Source organism: Oncorhynchus masou, chromosome 16 (assembly GCF_036934945.1).
Source record: "Oncorhynchus masou masou isolate Uvic2021 chromosome 16, UVic_Omas_1.1, whole genome shotgun sequence".
In the NCBI taxonomy this organism is placed as follows: Eukaryota; Metazoa; Chordata; class Actinopteri; order Salmoniformes; family Salmonidae; genus Oncorhynchus; species Oncorhynchus masou.
In genome coordinates this window covers 8,568,195-8,582,145 of record NC_088227.1, presented here as the reverse complement: position 1 = coordinate 8,582,145, position 13,951 = coordinate 8,568,195, and the positions used below count along the sequence as shown (strand labels likewise).

The following is a 13,951-nucleotide window of genomic DNA, read 5'->3' as shown; positions in this document are numbered from 1 at the left end:
AAAAGAAAGTTCTGATGTCACCTCTAATGAAATACCACTCAATTCAAACCCCTATGACTCTGTCAGTGAGAGACACTGTGTGCATTCCAAACCTCGGTTACCTCTGGGTAGCCTGTGATTAGCTACAGTATATTATATTCAGTCTCCCACTGTAAGGTGAATACCACTGAGAGTTTATAGGTTCAGGAGGAGGTCAATCTGTCTTTTCAATGTCACAGCTCTCTGTAAATTCATTGGAAAATAGGCACTTCCTGAAGTCTCCTACCATTGCTACCTACCAACCCAGACAAGTTTGTGACAAAAGGTCAGGGTAGGGTCAAAGGTGACTGGGGGGGGGTCAGATCAGGGTGGTAAAACAAAACTCTGTGAAACAGGAAGGAAAACTGTCGACAAGGGTTCAGTCTCTCAGAGCCAGGGTTGGGTAGGTTACTTTCTAAATGTAATCTGTTACAGTTACTAGTTACCAGTCCAATCAGTAACATAACTTTTGGATTACCCCAACTCAGTAACGTAATCTGATTACATTCAGTTACTTTTAGATTACTTCCCCCTTAAGAGGTATTAGAAGAAAACAAAGTATGTTACCAGTTGAACAACATCTATTGCAGGATGAATCAATGTTAAAGTTTACATAGCTGGCCATATATGGATGTTAAATTTTACTTTATGGATTGGTTATGTAGGCTTCTTCTCACCCATTGCTTTCTACTACATATAATAATACGATTAAATTATATCTTTACATTAAAAACCAAAGTCGATCAGAATTCCAGTCAGCCATTAAATGGTATACCACTTGATCTTCAAGAATAGGACTTGGAAATATGAAAGTATAGATGAGCTAAATTGTTTTACCTGAGCATAACCCCTAAACTAAGGATTTATAAGCCAGTCCTACTCTGTTTATTATTTTATTGTCATGGAGGACTGATTGGGCTCATTGATACAAGTTGAAAAATAAATGCTGCGCTCATGGAATGGCATGCTTTGTGCACTACTGGAAAGTGCTATTTACATGTGAAAAATAAATACCATGTGCTGCATTTGCTATAGGCCTATTGTTTACCTTTTTGTTGGTGACACTTTGATATCTTGATAATATGCAGCTGTTTAAAGGGAAAATCCACAGATGAGTCAATAACAAAATGGCAGCCCCGCCTCTTTTTTGGTAAAAAGCTGAGGGATGGGCCTGGAAAATGTAACCACTCTCAGATTAATAGACAGAGCTATGGATGCAAATGATTGGTTTAACCATGTTATGAGGCTATACAGTGTTTGTTTACATGTACAATGTTTACAAACATTGGAGAAAAACAAGTTTATATTTTGGGTTCTCATGGAGTGTGACAGTTAAACTAAGCTAATGAGGCGCATTTCTAAGTTATATTCTTCAATAATTAATTGATATATATATACACAGTACCAGTCAAAAGTTTGGACACACCTACTCATTCAAGGATTTTTCTATATTTTACTATTTTCTACATTGTAGAATAATAGTGAAGACCTCAAAACTATGAAATAACACATGGAATCATTTAGGAACCAAACAAGTGTGTAACAAATCAAAATATATTTTATATTTGAGATTCTTCAAAGTAGCCACAGCAAAGCTGCCTTGATGACAGCTTTGCACACTCTTGGCATTCTCTCAACCAGCTTCATGAGGTAGTCACTTGGAATGCATTGAAATTAACAGGTGTGCCTTGCTAAAAGTTAATTTGTGGAATATCTTTCCTTCTTGGATGTAGCAACTACAGATTGCCCCTTCAAGTCTATCAGAAGTGTATGAGTTTGAGCATGTGTCCATTAGGCCTATGGATATTTTTTTTATCAGCATGAATTAGATTGAGTAATAAAAGCCTCACTTTTATTCCATAGGCTGGGATCCACACTGCAGCTCTTGCAAGAGCGCATTTTTCACTGGCTCTCCACTGGTTTAAAAAAAAAGATTGATAGGCGGCTTAAACTTATTGAATTCAACCATTATTGGGTTCAAATACACACTTAGATTTGTGAACAGCTATCCACAACAACCACAATCCGTACGGTGCAAATAGCTAAATAAGAGAGCAGCAGTGTGATTAATGTCAATGCGCTATGTAGATATCAATAATAAGTGATATCCGTATCGCCATAGACTTCACCACTGCTGCCATCCTTACCTCCAAGTGTTTAATCAAATTGGATCATCTTTGGATGCCGACAGCAGTCGCACCATTGGAAGACATACAGTGGCTTGCGAAAGTATTCACTCCCCTTGGCATTTTTCCTATTTTGTTGCCTTACAACCTGGAATTAAAATGGATTTTTGGGGGGTTTGTATCATTTGATTTACACAACATGCCTACCATTTTGAAGATGCAAAATATTTTTTACTGTGAGACAAACAAGAAATAAGACAGAAAAAACAGAAAACTTGAGCGTGCATAACTATTCACCCCCACCAAAGTCAAATCTTTGTAGAGCCACCTTTTGTAGAAATTACAACTGCAAGTCTCTTGGGGTATGTCTCTATGAGCTTGGCATATCTAGCCACTGGGATTTTTTCCCATTCTTTAAGGCAAAACTGCTCCAGCTCCTTCAAGTTGGATGGGTTCCGCTGATGTACAGCAATCTTTACATCTTTAAGTCATACCACAGATTTTCAATTGGATTGAGGTCTGGGCTTTGATTAGGCCATTCCAAGACATTTAAATGTCCCCCTTAAACCCCTCGAGTGTTGCTTTAGCAGTATGCTTAGGGTCATTGTCCTGCTGGAAGGTGAACCTCCGTCCCAGTCTCAAATCTCTGGAAGACTGAAACAGGTTTCCCTCAAGAATTTCCCTGTATTTAGTGTCATCCATCATTCCTTCAATTCTGACCAGTTTCCCAGTCCCTGCCGATGAAAAACATCCCCACAGCATGATGCTGCCACCACCATGCTTCACTGTGGGGATAAGGTTCTTGGGGTGATGAGAGGTGTTGGGTTTGCGCCAGACAGTGTTTTCCTTGATGGCCAAAAAGCTCAATTTTAGTCTCATCTGAACAGAGTACCTTCTTCCATTTGTTTGGGGAGTCTTCCACATGCCTTTCGGCGAACACCAAACATGTTTGATTATTTTTTTCTGGACACGCTTCTGCAATGCCCAGCTCTGTTGCATGTACGGCTTAAAGTGGTCTTATGGACAGATACTCCAATCTCTGCTGCAGAGCTTTGCAGCTCCTTCAGGGTTATCTTGTGGGTGGTCCTCTCTTGGCAGGTTTGTTGTGGTGCCATATTCTTTCCATTTTCTAATAATGGATTTAATGGTTCTCCATGGGATGTTCAAAGTTTCTGATATTTTTTATAACCCAACCCTGATCTGTACTTCTCCACAACTTTGTCCCTGACCTGTTTGGAGAGCTCCTTGGTCTTCATAGTGTTGCTTGCTTGGTGGTGCCCCTTGCTTAGTGGTGTAGCAAACTCTGGGGCCTTTCAGAACAGGTGTATATAAACTGAGATCATGTGACAGATCATGTGACACTTAGATTTCACACAGGTGGAATTTATTTAATTAATTACCTGACTTCTGAAGGTAATTGGTTGCTTGGATCTTATTTAGGGTCTTCATAGCAAAGGGGGTGAATACATATGCACGCACCACTTTTCCGTTTTTTATTTGTTATAATTTTTTAAAAACAAGTTCTTTTTTAAATTTCACTTAACCAATTTGGACTATTTTGTGTATGTTCATTACATGAAATCCAAATAAAAATCCATTTAAATTACAGGTTGTAATGCAACAAAATAGGACAAAGGCACTGTAGCTTGGACTGTAGCCTACAAAAGCCTATTCCTGCTCTTTTCCCGCGATCCATCAAACACATTTGGTGTGTCATCATAGTGGTCTCTGACTTAAGTCAGACTCGCTCACGTTGAACAAATTTAAATGTGCGCCTTTTTTCTATGCTGATTTGAATGTAATCGAGAAGATTTTATTTCGCAAATATCCTTTCTGAATTTAACAGTAATCCTCGAAGTAATCATCTAGTTTTTCAAAAGTATCTGTAATCTGATCACAATATTTTTGTGGGTCACTGATTCAAAAGTAAAGACACAAAACCCCTCTCGTCTATGAATCACAGCAGTCTCTTCCGGGACTCAGACTACCAGATAGACTTGAATGAGCACTGTATAAGAAAGCTATCTTGACAACCCAGACATTTTAGGAACCATTTAATCTTCCTATTTGATTTTCTGATAAAAGTAAAGAATATATTCTAACTCCAGCGTTGGAAGCCGTACATATCATTTTAGAGGTATATGTATGAGTGTGTGTGGGGGTCCAACTCTAGCAGGTGGGTTCTGCATGTGCCACGGGCCAGGGGGTAAGTTGTCAGTAACGAGGTTACATTAAGATTGCTTTATTTATGTCATCTGCATGAAATACTACAGATCGGAACCCGACGCGGTGATATTCCACTCTCGGCTGTATACGTACGTCAGCACTTGAGGCAGTAAATGTTTGATATTAATAGTGGACGTTGTACAGTACAGTGAGGTGTGTAATATTACATTTACACATTGGTAAGATGTCCATAGAGGTTTAGTCAAATGTGCATCAGTGGTCGGGTATGTTTTATTTGGTGTTGGAGCTAGGAACACAAGCATTTCGCTACACCCGCAATAACATCTGCGTAATATGTGTATGTGACCAATAAAATTGGATTGGATTTGATTTGAAATTTTATAGCCTCTGTGAATAGAACTGCATGGCCATCTGGTTATATGCATCTGTTTAGGTTACATGTACGGTTTGCTATGGTTTGTTATGTGGAATAACACCAACTAAAACATTCCCGACCACTGATGCACATTTGACTAAACCTCTATGGACATCTTACCAATGTGTAAATGTAATATTACACACCTCACTGTACTGTACAACGTCCACTATTAATATCAAACATTTACGGCCTCGAGTGCTGACGTACGTATACAGCTGAGAGTGGAATATCACCGCGTCGGGTTCCGATCTGTAGTATTTCATGCAGATGACATAAATATAGCAATCTTAATGTAACCTCGTTACTGACAACTTACCCCCTGGCCCGTGGCACATGCAGAACCCACCTGCTAGTGTTGGACCCCCACACACACTCATACATATACCTCTTAAATGATATGTACGGCTTCCAACGCTGGAGTTAGAATATATTCTTTACTTTTATCGGAAAATCAAATAGGAAGATTAATGGTTCCTAAAATGTCTTGGTTGTCAAGATAGCCTTGAATGAGCATGATATAAGAAAGCAATCTGGCCGTCTGAGTCATAGAAGGGACACCAGAGATTCCTACAGTAGAAAGGTTTAGTGTCTTTACATTTGAGTCAGTGACCCACATCCTTTGGCAACATTACATGACATCGTTATCTGCCACCTTACAAGGGTATCTGAAGTCAGACAAATGAGTGAGCAGCAGGGTTCATGTGAAAGCTGGTATAAAAATAGAAATCAGACTTTTGAGCAAGTTCAAAGTTGCAGACAACAAAGAAGCCAGGCCAGGTTTTTTTTATTAGGGGTTTTAGCAGAAAGCAGGCCTGGGTTCGGGCTTCTCAGAAACCAGACTGAATCCAGGACTGAAGCCACATGAGTGGATCTTACTTGAAAAGAGGAGGTTCGGCTGCGAGGTCAATCCAAAACCTCGGGCTACATATTCAAACGGAATAACAAATCACAATGTGACACAAGTCTAAAAGAGGCACAGTGCTGAAAGGGAATGTTTCATTCAAAACTACTGCTATCAATTGGCGGCAGGGTAGCCTAGTGGTTAGAGTGTTGGACTAGTAACCGAAAGGTTGCAAGTTCGAATCCCTGAGCTGACAAGGTACAAATCTGTCGTTCTGCCCCTGAACAGGCAGTTAACCCACTGTTCCTAGGCCGTCATTGGAAATAAGAATTTGTTCTTAACTGACTTGCCTAGTAAAATAAAGGTAAAAATATCATAAATGGAATATAGTGCACTTAATTAAATACCACTATAATTTGTTACAACTGTGGCGTTATTTCAATAGTCATATTTCCATTGCCAAGCCTAATAGGGTGTCTTGAAAATTGGCCGTGACTTGACTTCCCTGTCCTCATCAAAACTCTCACAGTCCGAGTCAATCCTCAGTCTGACATGTTCAATCAGCAGTGAAAATGGATGAGCAAAAGATATGGCAGGTTGGCTTCTATCTTCACAAGCCTCTGTGCTGAGTCCGAATCAGTGGTTATGGATCCAGCAAACTGACACCATTAGCCAGATGTAGTTCTCAAGCTGGCCAGTCTCAAATGCCTTTCTGGTGGAATGACGATGAAGTCACTTCCCTCATAAAGCAAGAGACAGCGAAGAGCGAGAGAGAGAAGAACGTGTGAGAGTTTGAGACCCTATGAGAGAGGGAAGAGATTTAATGCTGACTGTGTTTTATTATTTTGATTTTTACAGACTATTTTCTCCCTGAGCCTGAAACACTCAACTATTTGTTTGTCATCAGTTTCCCAGAAAACACATGCTGTCATAACATCTGGGAAAGTCAGGACAAACAATTAGAAAAAAAGACAGCTCACAGAACAGTCTGTAGGTAGATCAGCCTTAACTTACAGTAAACATGCTTTAAAGGCTTCATATCAGTAAAGATGAGTTGAGAGACGTGTTATGTTCTGAACCCAAATCACAAATGGTCCTCCATTGGGGTGAGCATTTGGGATTAAATACATACAGTACATCTGCTCTTACAAAGCTGAATTATGTAAACCAGCTGACCAGCTATCATTTGAAATCCTTTGATTCCCTTGTTAGGAGCAGTACAATAGCAAGGGCTGGGAATGATTGTGGGGTGCTTCAGATGCAGCTGTTCAAGCTGATAATGAGAGAATAATCTAGAGACATTGTGTGAGGCCAGCGCCACTCCAAATCAGTGTGTGTGTGTGTGAGCATGCATGCTGTCCATCCCATGCACCACACCTTCAGCTCTACTTCAGTGTGTGGGCAGGCTGGATGATTTCACTAAGTGTGGGCTGATATGGAATGTTAAATAGCATAGTGGTAATGCATGGTTACCCTTGGTCATTTTAAAAGAGACACACCCCTGTGGGATGTAAAAGCACCCACAGCATAATGCTGACAATGGGTTATTCAGTCAAACGAGTTAATCTGTAATCTCCATTCAATATTTTTCATGATATACTATTTTTATGAAGTGCACATAACGATCTGTGGTAGAGATGATATATAGTATTATTTAATTCACAATATTTAGTGATCTCAGCCAGTGTTTTTTTGTGTCATCATCTGGCAAGCAGGTTAGTGTTTTTCATCATGAATCTTGTTCTGGAGGCAGCTCGGGAGTGGTCACTAGCTGACACAGCCATAAAATCTGATGTTAAACCTAACCTTAACCGCACCGCTAACCCTAACCTTAAATTAAGACCATGAAGGACATTTTTGTTTTCATGAATTTGTACAATATCGGCAATTTAGATTTTGCAGCTAGCGAAAATCGCTCAGTTCTGACTCCAGGAAAAGACTCATCCCCAAAACGTCAACAAGGCAAAGCACCCAAACAAATGTAATCCATCTCTCCCGTCCCTTATTTTGCTGTCATGGGAACAGCGGAGCTGTTGTTATGAAACAAAACATGAGGACAGGCCCTGCTGTTTCCCTCCATGGGAGATTGCTGAGCTGAATTAGCTAAGTGATCTCATGGTTCACTGTCTTATCACTTGGGCCTTGGCTGCCGGTGAAGTAATGCCACAGGCACAAACTGAAGCAGATGATTTAAAGACAACCGCTGCCAGAGAAACTTACAAGAGCACCAGGGAATGCAGTGTGATCATTTGAGTTACAGACTGGAGGGGAGGACAAAAGAGAGGCTCCGCAGGCAGTAATTTAGTTTCTCATACATAATACCCGATAACTACCCAACATGTCAATAATCTGCCCAGAAAGGTATACTCCATTAAAGTAATTTAGGCTTGTTAATAGGGGTTAAGGAGGAAGTATAAAAGTGTCCAAGAATAATATCCGTATAAATTGCCCTTTGAGAAATGGTCATTGATATGCAACGGGACCTCACTATGCCTTCAGTTGTTCTGAACGCTATTGGCATTGTCCAAAATATTTCTAAACAAACTGACCTCTGACCTGTCCATTACAAAAGACAATAGATTTTTTTTTAACCCTTGATCATCCTCTACATAACACACAGGATAGCAATGTGGAGTTCCTAAAGCCGATGACAATGGCTTGATGATGCAAACGCCACTGAAGCCCTCCCTTACCCACACGGACAGCAGACATTTATTGCTTCATCACAGAGGGAAAAATCTTTTGATCGGATTAAAAATAACTTTTTCCACTGTTTTTATTGTAAGTTATTAATGGAATGTTCCCTAGTCCCTAGGGATGTGACTGCCTGGCACTGGACGCTGCAGAGGGGAGGACGACTCATAATAATGGCTGGAAGGGGGTAAATGGAATGGTATCAAACACATGTGTTTAATGTATTTGATACCATTCCACTGATTCTGCTCCAGCCATTACCATGAAACTAGTCCTCCCCAATTAAGGTGCCACCCACATGTGCTGCCTGAGTATGTATGTGTGGTACCACAGGCTGGCAGAGGACACATCTAATGGCTACCACTGGAATAACAGTGAGAGGATGGGATAGCATCGCTGTTTACTGTGTGCCTTCAAACAGTGGGGTCTCTCATGGAACCTCTTATCAGAATAAAACCCATTGGGAACATCTATTGTTTTGACATGGGAAAATGTCAAAGTGGACAGACATGGTAGTGATAATATCAGCCATTTAGCAGACGCTTTTATCCAAATTGACTAAGTCATGCTTGCGTACATATTACATTTGGGTGGCCCTGGCAATTGAACCCACAACCCTGGCAGTGCAAGCACCATGCCATACCAGCTGAGCCATACAGGCTCATTAATAAGAGAGCCATTCTTTAATGTTAATTACTTCAACTTACCTTGTCCAAATTTCAACTTTCATCCAACGTGAACAAGTTGACATGTTTAGATACAAATCTCACAGTCCAAAGAAAGTTGAGCAACTACAGTATGTTAGACACAGATTTATCATTGTATTATTGCATCATTTTCTCTACATTCCCTGTGTTGTTACTCAGCTATTAGTACATTTAATATATCCTCTAGAGAGAGAGCTAAAGCGTTCTTCTGGTAAAAGATGTAATCAATGAATGCCTCCTAATGTACCATTTCCTGAATTGAGTCTGGACCGGACGTCAGATGGCAGCAACTAATGTTCTTTCCCAACTCACTGATTCACAATGTGTTCCACTTTACGAACTAGAAACCATATAATTGGACATCTAAATGTCCCAAAATTTAGTCCATACAAGTTTATTTTTGCGAGGAAAAGAAAAGCTTTTCAAACCTATGATGAATAGCAGAATCATTTCTCCTTACCTGTTCTCAATGGTACCACATCAAAGGTGACGACAGGTCAAAAAGAAATATCTCAGTTACTGAGAATCAAGTCCCAGAGTAAAAAGTCTTTCCTCAATGTCTGTGTTCTTCAGTTACCTTGACTGTGTGTGTCAAAAAGAGACATATCAAATGTAGATGATCGATACTCTCACCTCTTACTTTTCTCTTTTAATAACTTGTTTCCCCTCTTCTCTCCTGTCAAGGCAACAGAGGCAATGCAAGAGGCGTCTGAAGATGAACACCAAGCTTTGTCCTCTCCAGAAGTTTGGGCCGGCAGAGTCTTTCACAAACTGAGAGGATGAGAGAGAGAGAGAGAGAGAGAGAGAGAGAGAGAGAGAGAGAGAGAGAGAGAGAGAGAGACCAGCAAGCAAGAGGAGGTGGTCAGAGCTGCTTTTGTCTGAAAAGTCAGATTTTCCTTCAAATGGAGATATCCAAAGTAAGATGGAGAGGAGGGTAGAAATGTGGAATATAGCCTTTGTCAGGTGCCAAGACCCTGCCTTTTCCCCTTTGTTCCTGGGCAGGAGAGTGTAGAGCTTTGAGTGTAGCAGAGTCTGCCTGGGCTATATTTAACAAGTGTTCTCAGTCACTCATGGCTGTTAGCAGCTGAGCAGATTGAGGGAAGCTTTCCCAAGCCCCTCTGACAGCTGAACTATCCCACTCTGAAGCAGGCAGGGGAAGTCCAGCTCCACCACTCCCGCCAGAGCAGAGGCAGGGTTAGCAAGGAGGGCTCAGTCTCTGCCTGGTTAGTTAATTCAGTCATCTTTTCTAAGAAGCAAATGAGAAAATCGCAGGTAAATAATATAAGATCACCAGTTTGCCTTCAACCATTTGAGTATGAGAAGTTAGTTTATTGTTTTTGTGTAAAGGTGGTTCCACTTTATGCATCCATTTGCTTGCTCAGCAATTTTTCCCTAGAAGGATTAGACCACTGATACTGTACAGGGACCAAGTTAACCTTTTCAAACAAAAATGATTTATTGAGAGCCATAAATGTGAGAACATTTGTTCCCAATAAAACCAAGTCAAAACAAAGCATTACAAATGAGAAGCAGTGATACACTCCTGTGAGACTTCTGCTGCGGTAGTGTTACAAGCGTGACATCTAGCCTTAACAAACATAGGCTCTGTTGACACCAAAGTGTTGTAAATGTCATTGTCTAAGGGTGTATGACCTTGTTCACGCTGTAATTGACAATGGCTCTCGCACCGAAGCCACTTGAACAACACGTCTTTCTTTAAAGTGATGGCATTTAAGAAACATAAGCATTCGTTGTGAGAGAAACTCCAGCAGCATTACCAGTCACCATTGATATAGAAAGGAGTAATCCCAACCTTTTGTCAACTCTTTCCAATAAAACTAGCCTAAAGGTCAATCAATCAAGTCGGTTCTATAATGACACATGAAAGCTGGAACTTCAGACAGGTGCTAAGTTGCTAGGTCTCCTTGTTGAAATATGGTATCTCGTCTGTCTGTCTCCCAAATGGCAACCTATTTCCTATGTAGTGCACTACTTTTGACCAGGGCCCATAGGGTTCTGGTCAAAAGTAGTGCACTACATTGGGAATAAGGTTCCATTTGGGACGCAGTCCTAATGCTATTCAGTACCTCGGAAACAGATGTACAGTATATGTTCACACAGAGGTCTTATTAATGCACAACTCATTATACTTGAACCACACGCCCCAATGAAGTCATAAAGTTGGTGTGAGAGGAGATGTTGTTGTTTTAAAACATGGATCCTTCTATATTTTTAGCCCAGAGCTGATGGTGGTCATTAAGATTCAGTGTTGCACTTGTGGATAACATGAATCACTTGAGACATGGCTGTGAAATGACCAAACTGTTTCAAAGTCTAAGTATTTTATTAAGTAATCTAGTGGTTAGAGATAATTCTTCTGTGTAGATGACATACACTGAGTATACAAAACAATATGAACATCTGCTCTTTCCATAACATAGACTGACCACGTGAATCCAGGTGAAAAATATGATCCCTTACTGATGAATACACTTCAATCAGTGTAGATAAAGGGGAGGAGACAAGTTAATGAAGGATTTTTAAGCCTTGAGACAATTGAGACATGGATTGTGTATGTGTGCCAATCAGAGGGTGAATGGGCAAGACAAAAAATGCCTTTGAACTGGGTATGGTAGAGTCCACGCCCCGACAAAATGAGGTTGTTCTGAGGGCAAAAGGGGGGCTGTTCCCTACAATTCTATCCTTCTATCCTTCTATCCTTCTAAATTATTATGTCCACATTCGATCTTCATCCTGACATGTACCATAACAACAGTAAAATGACAACTGAAAGTTTATTGTATAATTCTTTTAAATCTTTCCGGAACTCGAAGGGTGATGGTGTGCTCATAACTGTGGCTATGGTTACAGTCTTCCATTCTCTCCTAATGCACAGAGAGCCGGAAACCAAAGCACTGCACATTACTGACAATTGAGTCAGGGCCTCTCCTTCTCTCTGCTCCCTAATGCTCCGAGATGGTTATCATGGTCAGGACCTCTCTGTTGGGCATTTCATCTGGGGTTACTAAGATACTGATCAAGTCAGTACCTTTTGAAGTCATTTTCAAAATGTTGGTCTACCTTATTCAACGTAAGAGCCCTTCGCTTTTTGTATGGACCCAATACCTTTGCTCAAGATCTTATCGTTTACAACTGTACAGTTCCTCTGATCAATCAAAGAAATACAGCGAGCGATTCATGTCGTTACCATTGACAATACATTTAGAAATGTATGTGTATAACTCTCCACGACCTCTTTGTAATCAAGCCAAATCAAACTGCAAGGTGCATTGAATCAAGCTCTGTCATTCAATCTAGCTAATAGATACATTGGTGTGTTCCATTGTGAGAAATGCTTAAGTGTAGAATTTGATATGGCCCTCAACAGACTCATCCACGGTAAGGCAGGATGAGCAAATAGGCAGCAAGGCAGCTCTGTCACATAGCAACCCAGACCTATTTTGGGGAGGTGTTTAAATGTGCTTGTAACCCTCTGATTGGCACACATACACAATCCATGTCTCAATTGGGGCGGCAGGGTAGCCTAGTGTTGGACTAGTAACTGGAAGGTTGTACATTCAAATCCCCAAGTTGACAAGGTACAAATCTGTCGTTCTGCCCCCGAACAGGCAGTTAATTCACTGTTCCTAGGCTGTCATTGAAAATAAGAATTAGTTCTTAACTGACTTGCCTAGTTAAATAAAGGTTTAAAAATTTGCTTGTAAAATCAAGGTCCATGTCATTTTTTATTGGCAAGTAAAATCAAAGCAACATTGGATACACTGTACTGAATCCTACGTATTTGGATGAGGTTCAACACTTGTTTTAGATATTAGGTTTTCCCCCCATGGGTATCCAGAGGTTCATAATGATATTTTGCCCTCTGTAGATTACATATATCTATCTTCACAAGAGATGGGTTCAGCATCTGTAGCGTGTCACATTTGGCAAAGGAAAATGTATCAAATTATTTACACATTTACACGGTTCGTTCTAGGTGTCTGGAAACAGATGTTTTGTGACTTCCATTAAAGGCTAGATCTCTGTCCTTTTTATTGCAAAATATAAATTATGCAACATCTGTTTTGCAGTTTTTCTGGTGAGCGATTTCATGCTAATGTCATTAGCGCACCATAATGTGCCAAACAAAATAATATCCTATTGAGCTGCAACATAATGTAACATAATGTTTCCGATATGTGTAATGTCTAGCTTGTGCAGAGCTGGCTAGAGCAGTGGAGTTAGATTTTGCAACACACAATTTGTTTCGGGAAATCATTAATCATCCGTTAGTAGTAGTGGAGCTTCAGTAATAACACATTAGCTGAGATTTGTGCATTAAATAAGGAGACACCCCCCTTTACATTAGTCTATTTAGCCTTACGTATGAAAGCCCTCATCTGTTTTGTATTATGGGGAACATAGGACCCTTTCAGTTAATATCACACGTCAATGGTACAGGCTGTTAGGCTATGAATATTTAATTATGTTTTCATGCCACTGGCTTTACCATAATGGAGTTTCGGTGGAGACAATGAATAGGCTACTTGACTTTGGGTTTTTACAGTGGGAGCATATAATATAGTAGGCCTATGCATTGGAGAAATGGCTGCATCCAATTACAACAACCAGGAGGCATTTCAGGGCATGCCACTTTACACATTTGTATCTGATTATTTAAGATAAATGCATACTTAAAAAAAAATGAAATGGAAAGTTATTACATATTTGTATAGCAGCTCTTTTATTCTGGGGTATAATGATTTCATTCAGAGCAACAATACAGCACTGAGAAGTGAGTCGGTTATGTGACATGATGAGAGGGTGTTGTACTCAGAGATGGTTCAGCTTCTACTGGAGAGTTGTCGCCACCTAGCAGTTCTCTGCGGTTTGGGAATGGGAATTTAGGGAGGTGGTATTTCTGAATGAAATCAGTTATGCGAACACTGCTGAATAGTAG

At 40.3% G+C, this 13,951-nt stretch overlaps 1 protein-coding gene across 2 annotated transcripts in view; it reads right to left on the bottom strand.

The window, feature by feature from the left end:
• The window catches only part of filip1b (filamin A interacting protein 1b), a 36,331-nt gene extending 26,199 nt beyond the window's left edge, over window positions 1-10,132 (bottom strand). Inside the window, exon 1 of one of the 2 annotated variants that reach the window (XM_064990666.1) lies at window positions 9,452-10,132. The gene's annotated coding sequence lies outside the window, so the exon portion shown is untranslated. The remainder of the gene's footprint in view (window positions 1-9,451) is intronic. The other variant, XM_064990667.1, reaches the window with a different exon arrangement.
• Window positions 10,133-13,951: the final 3,819 nt, after the last annotated feature.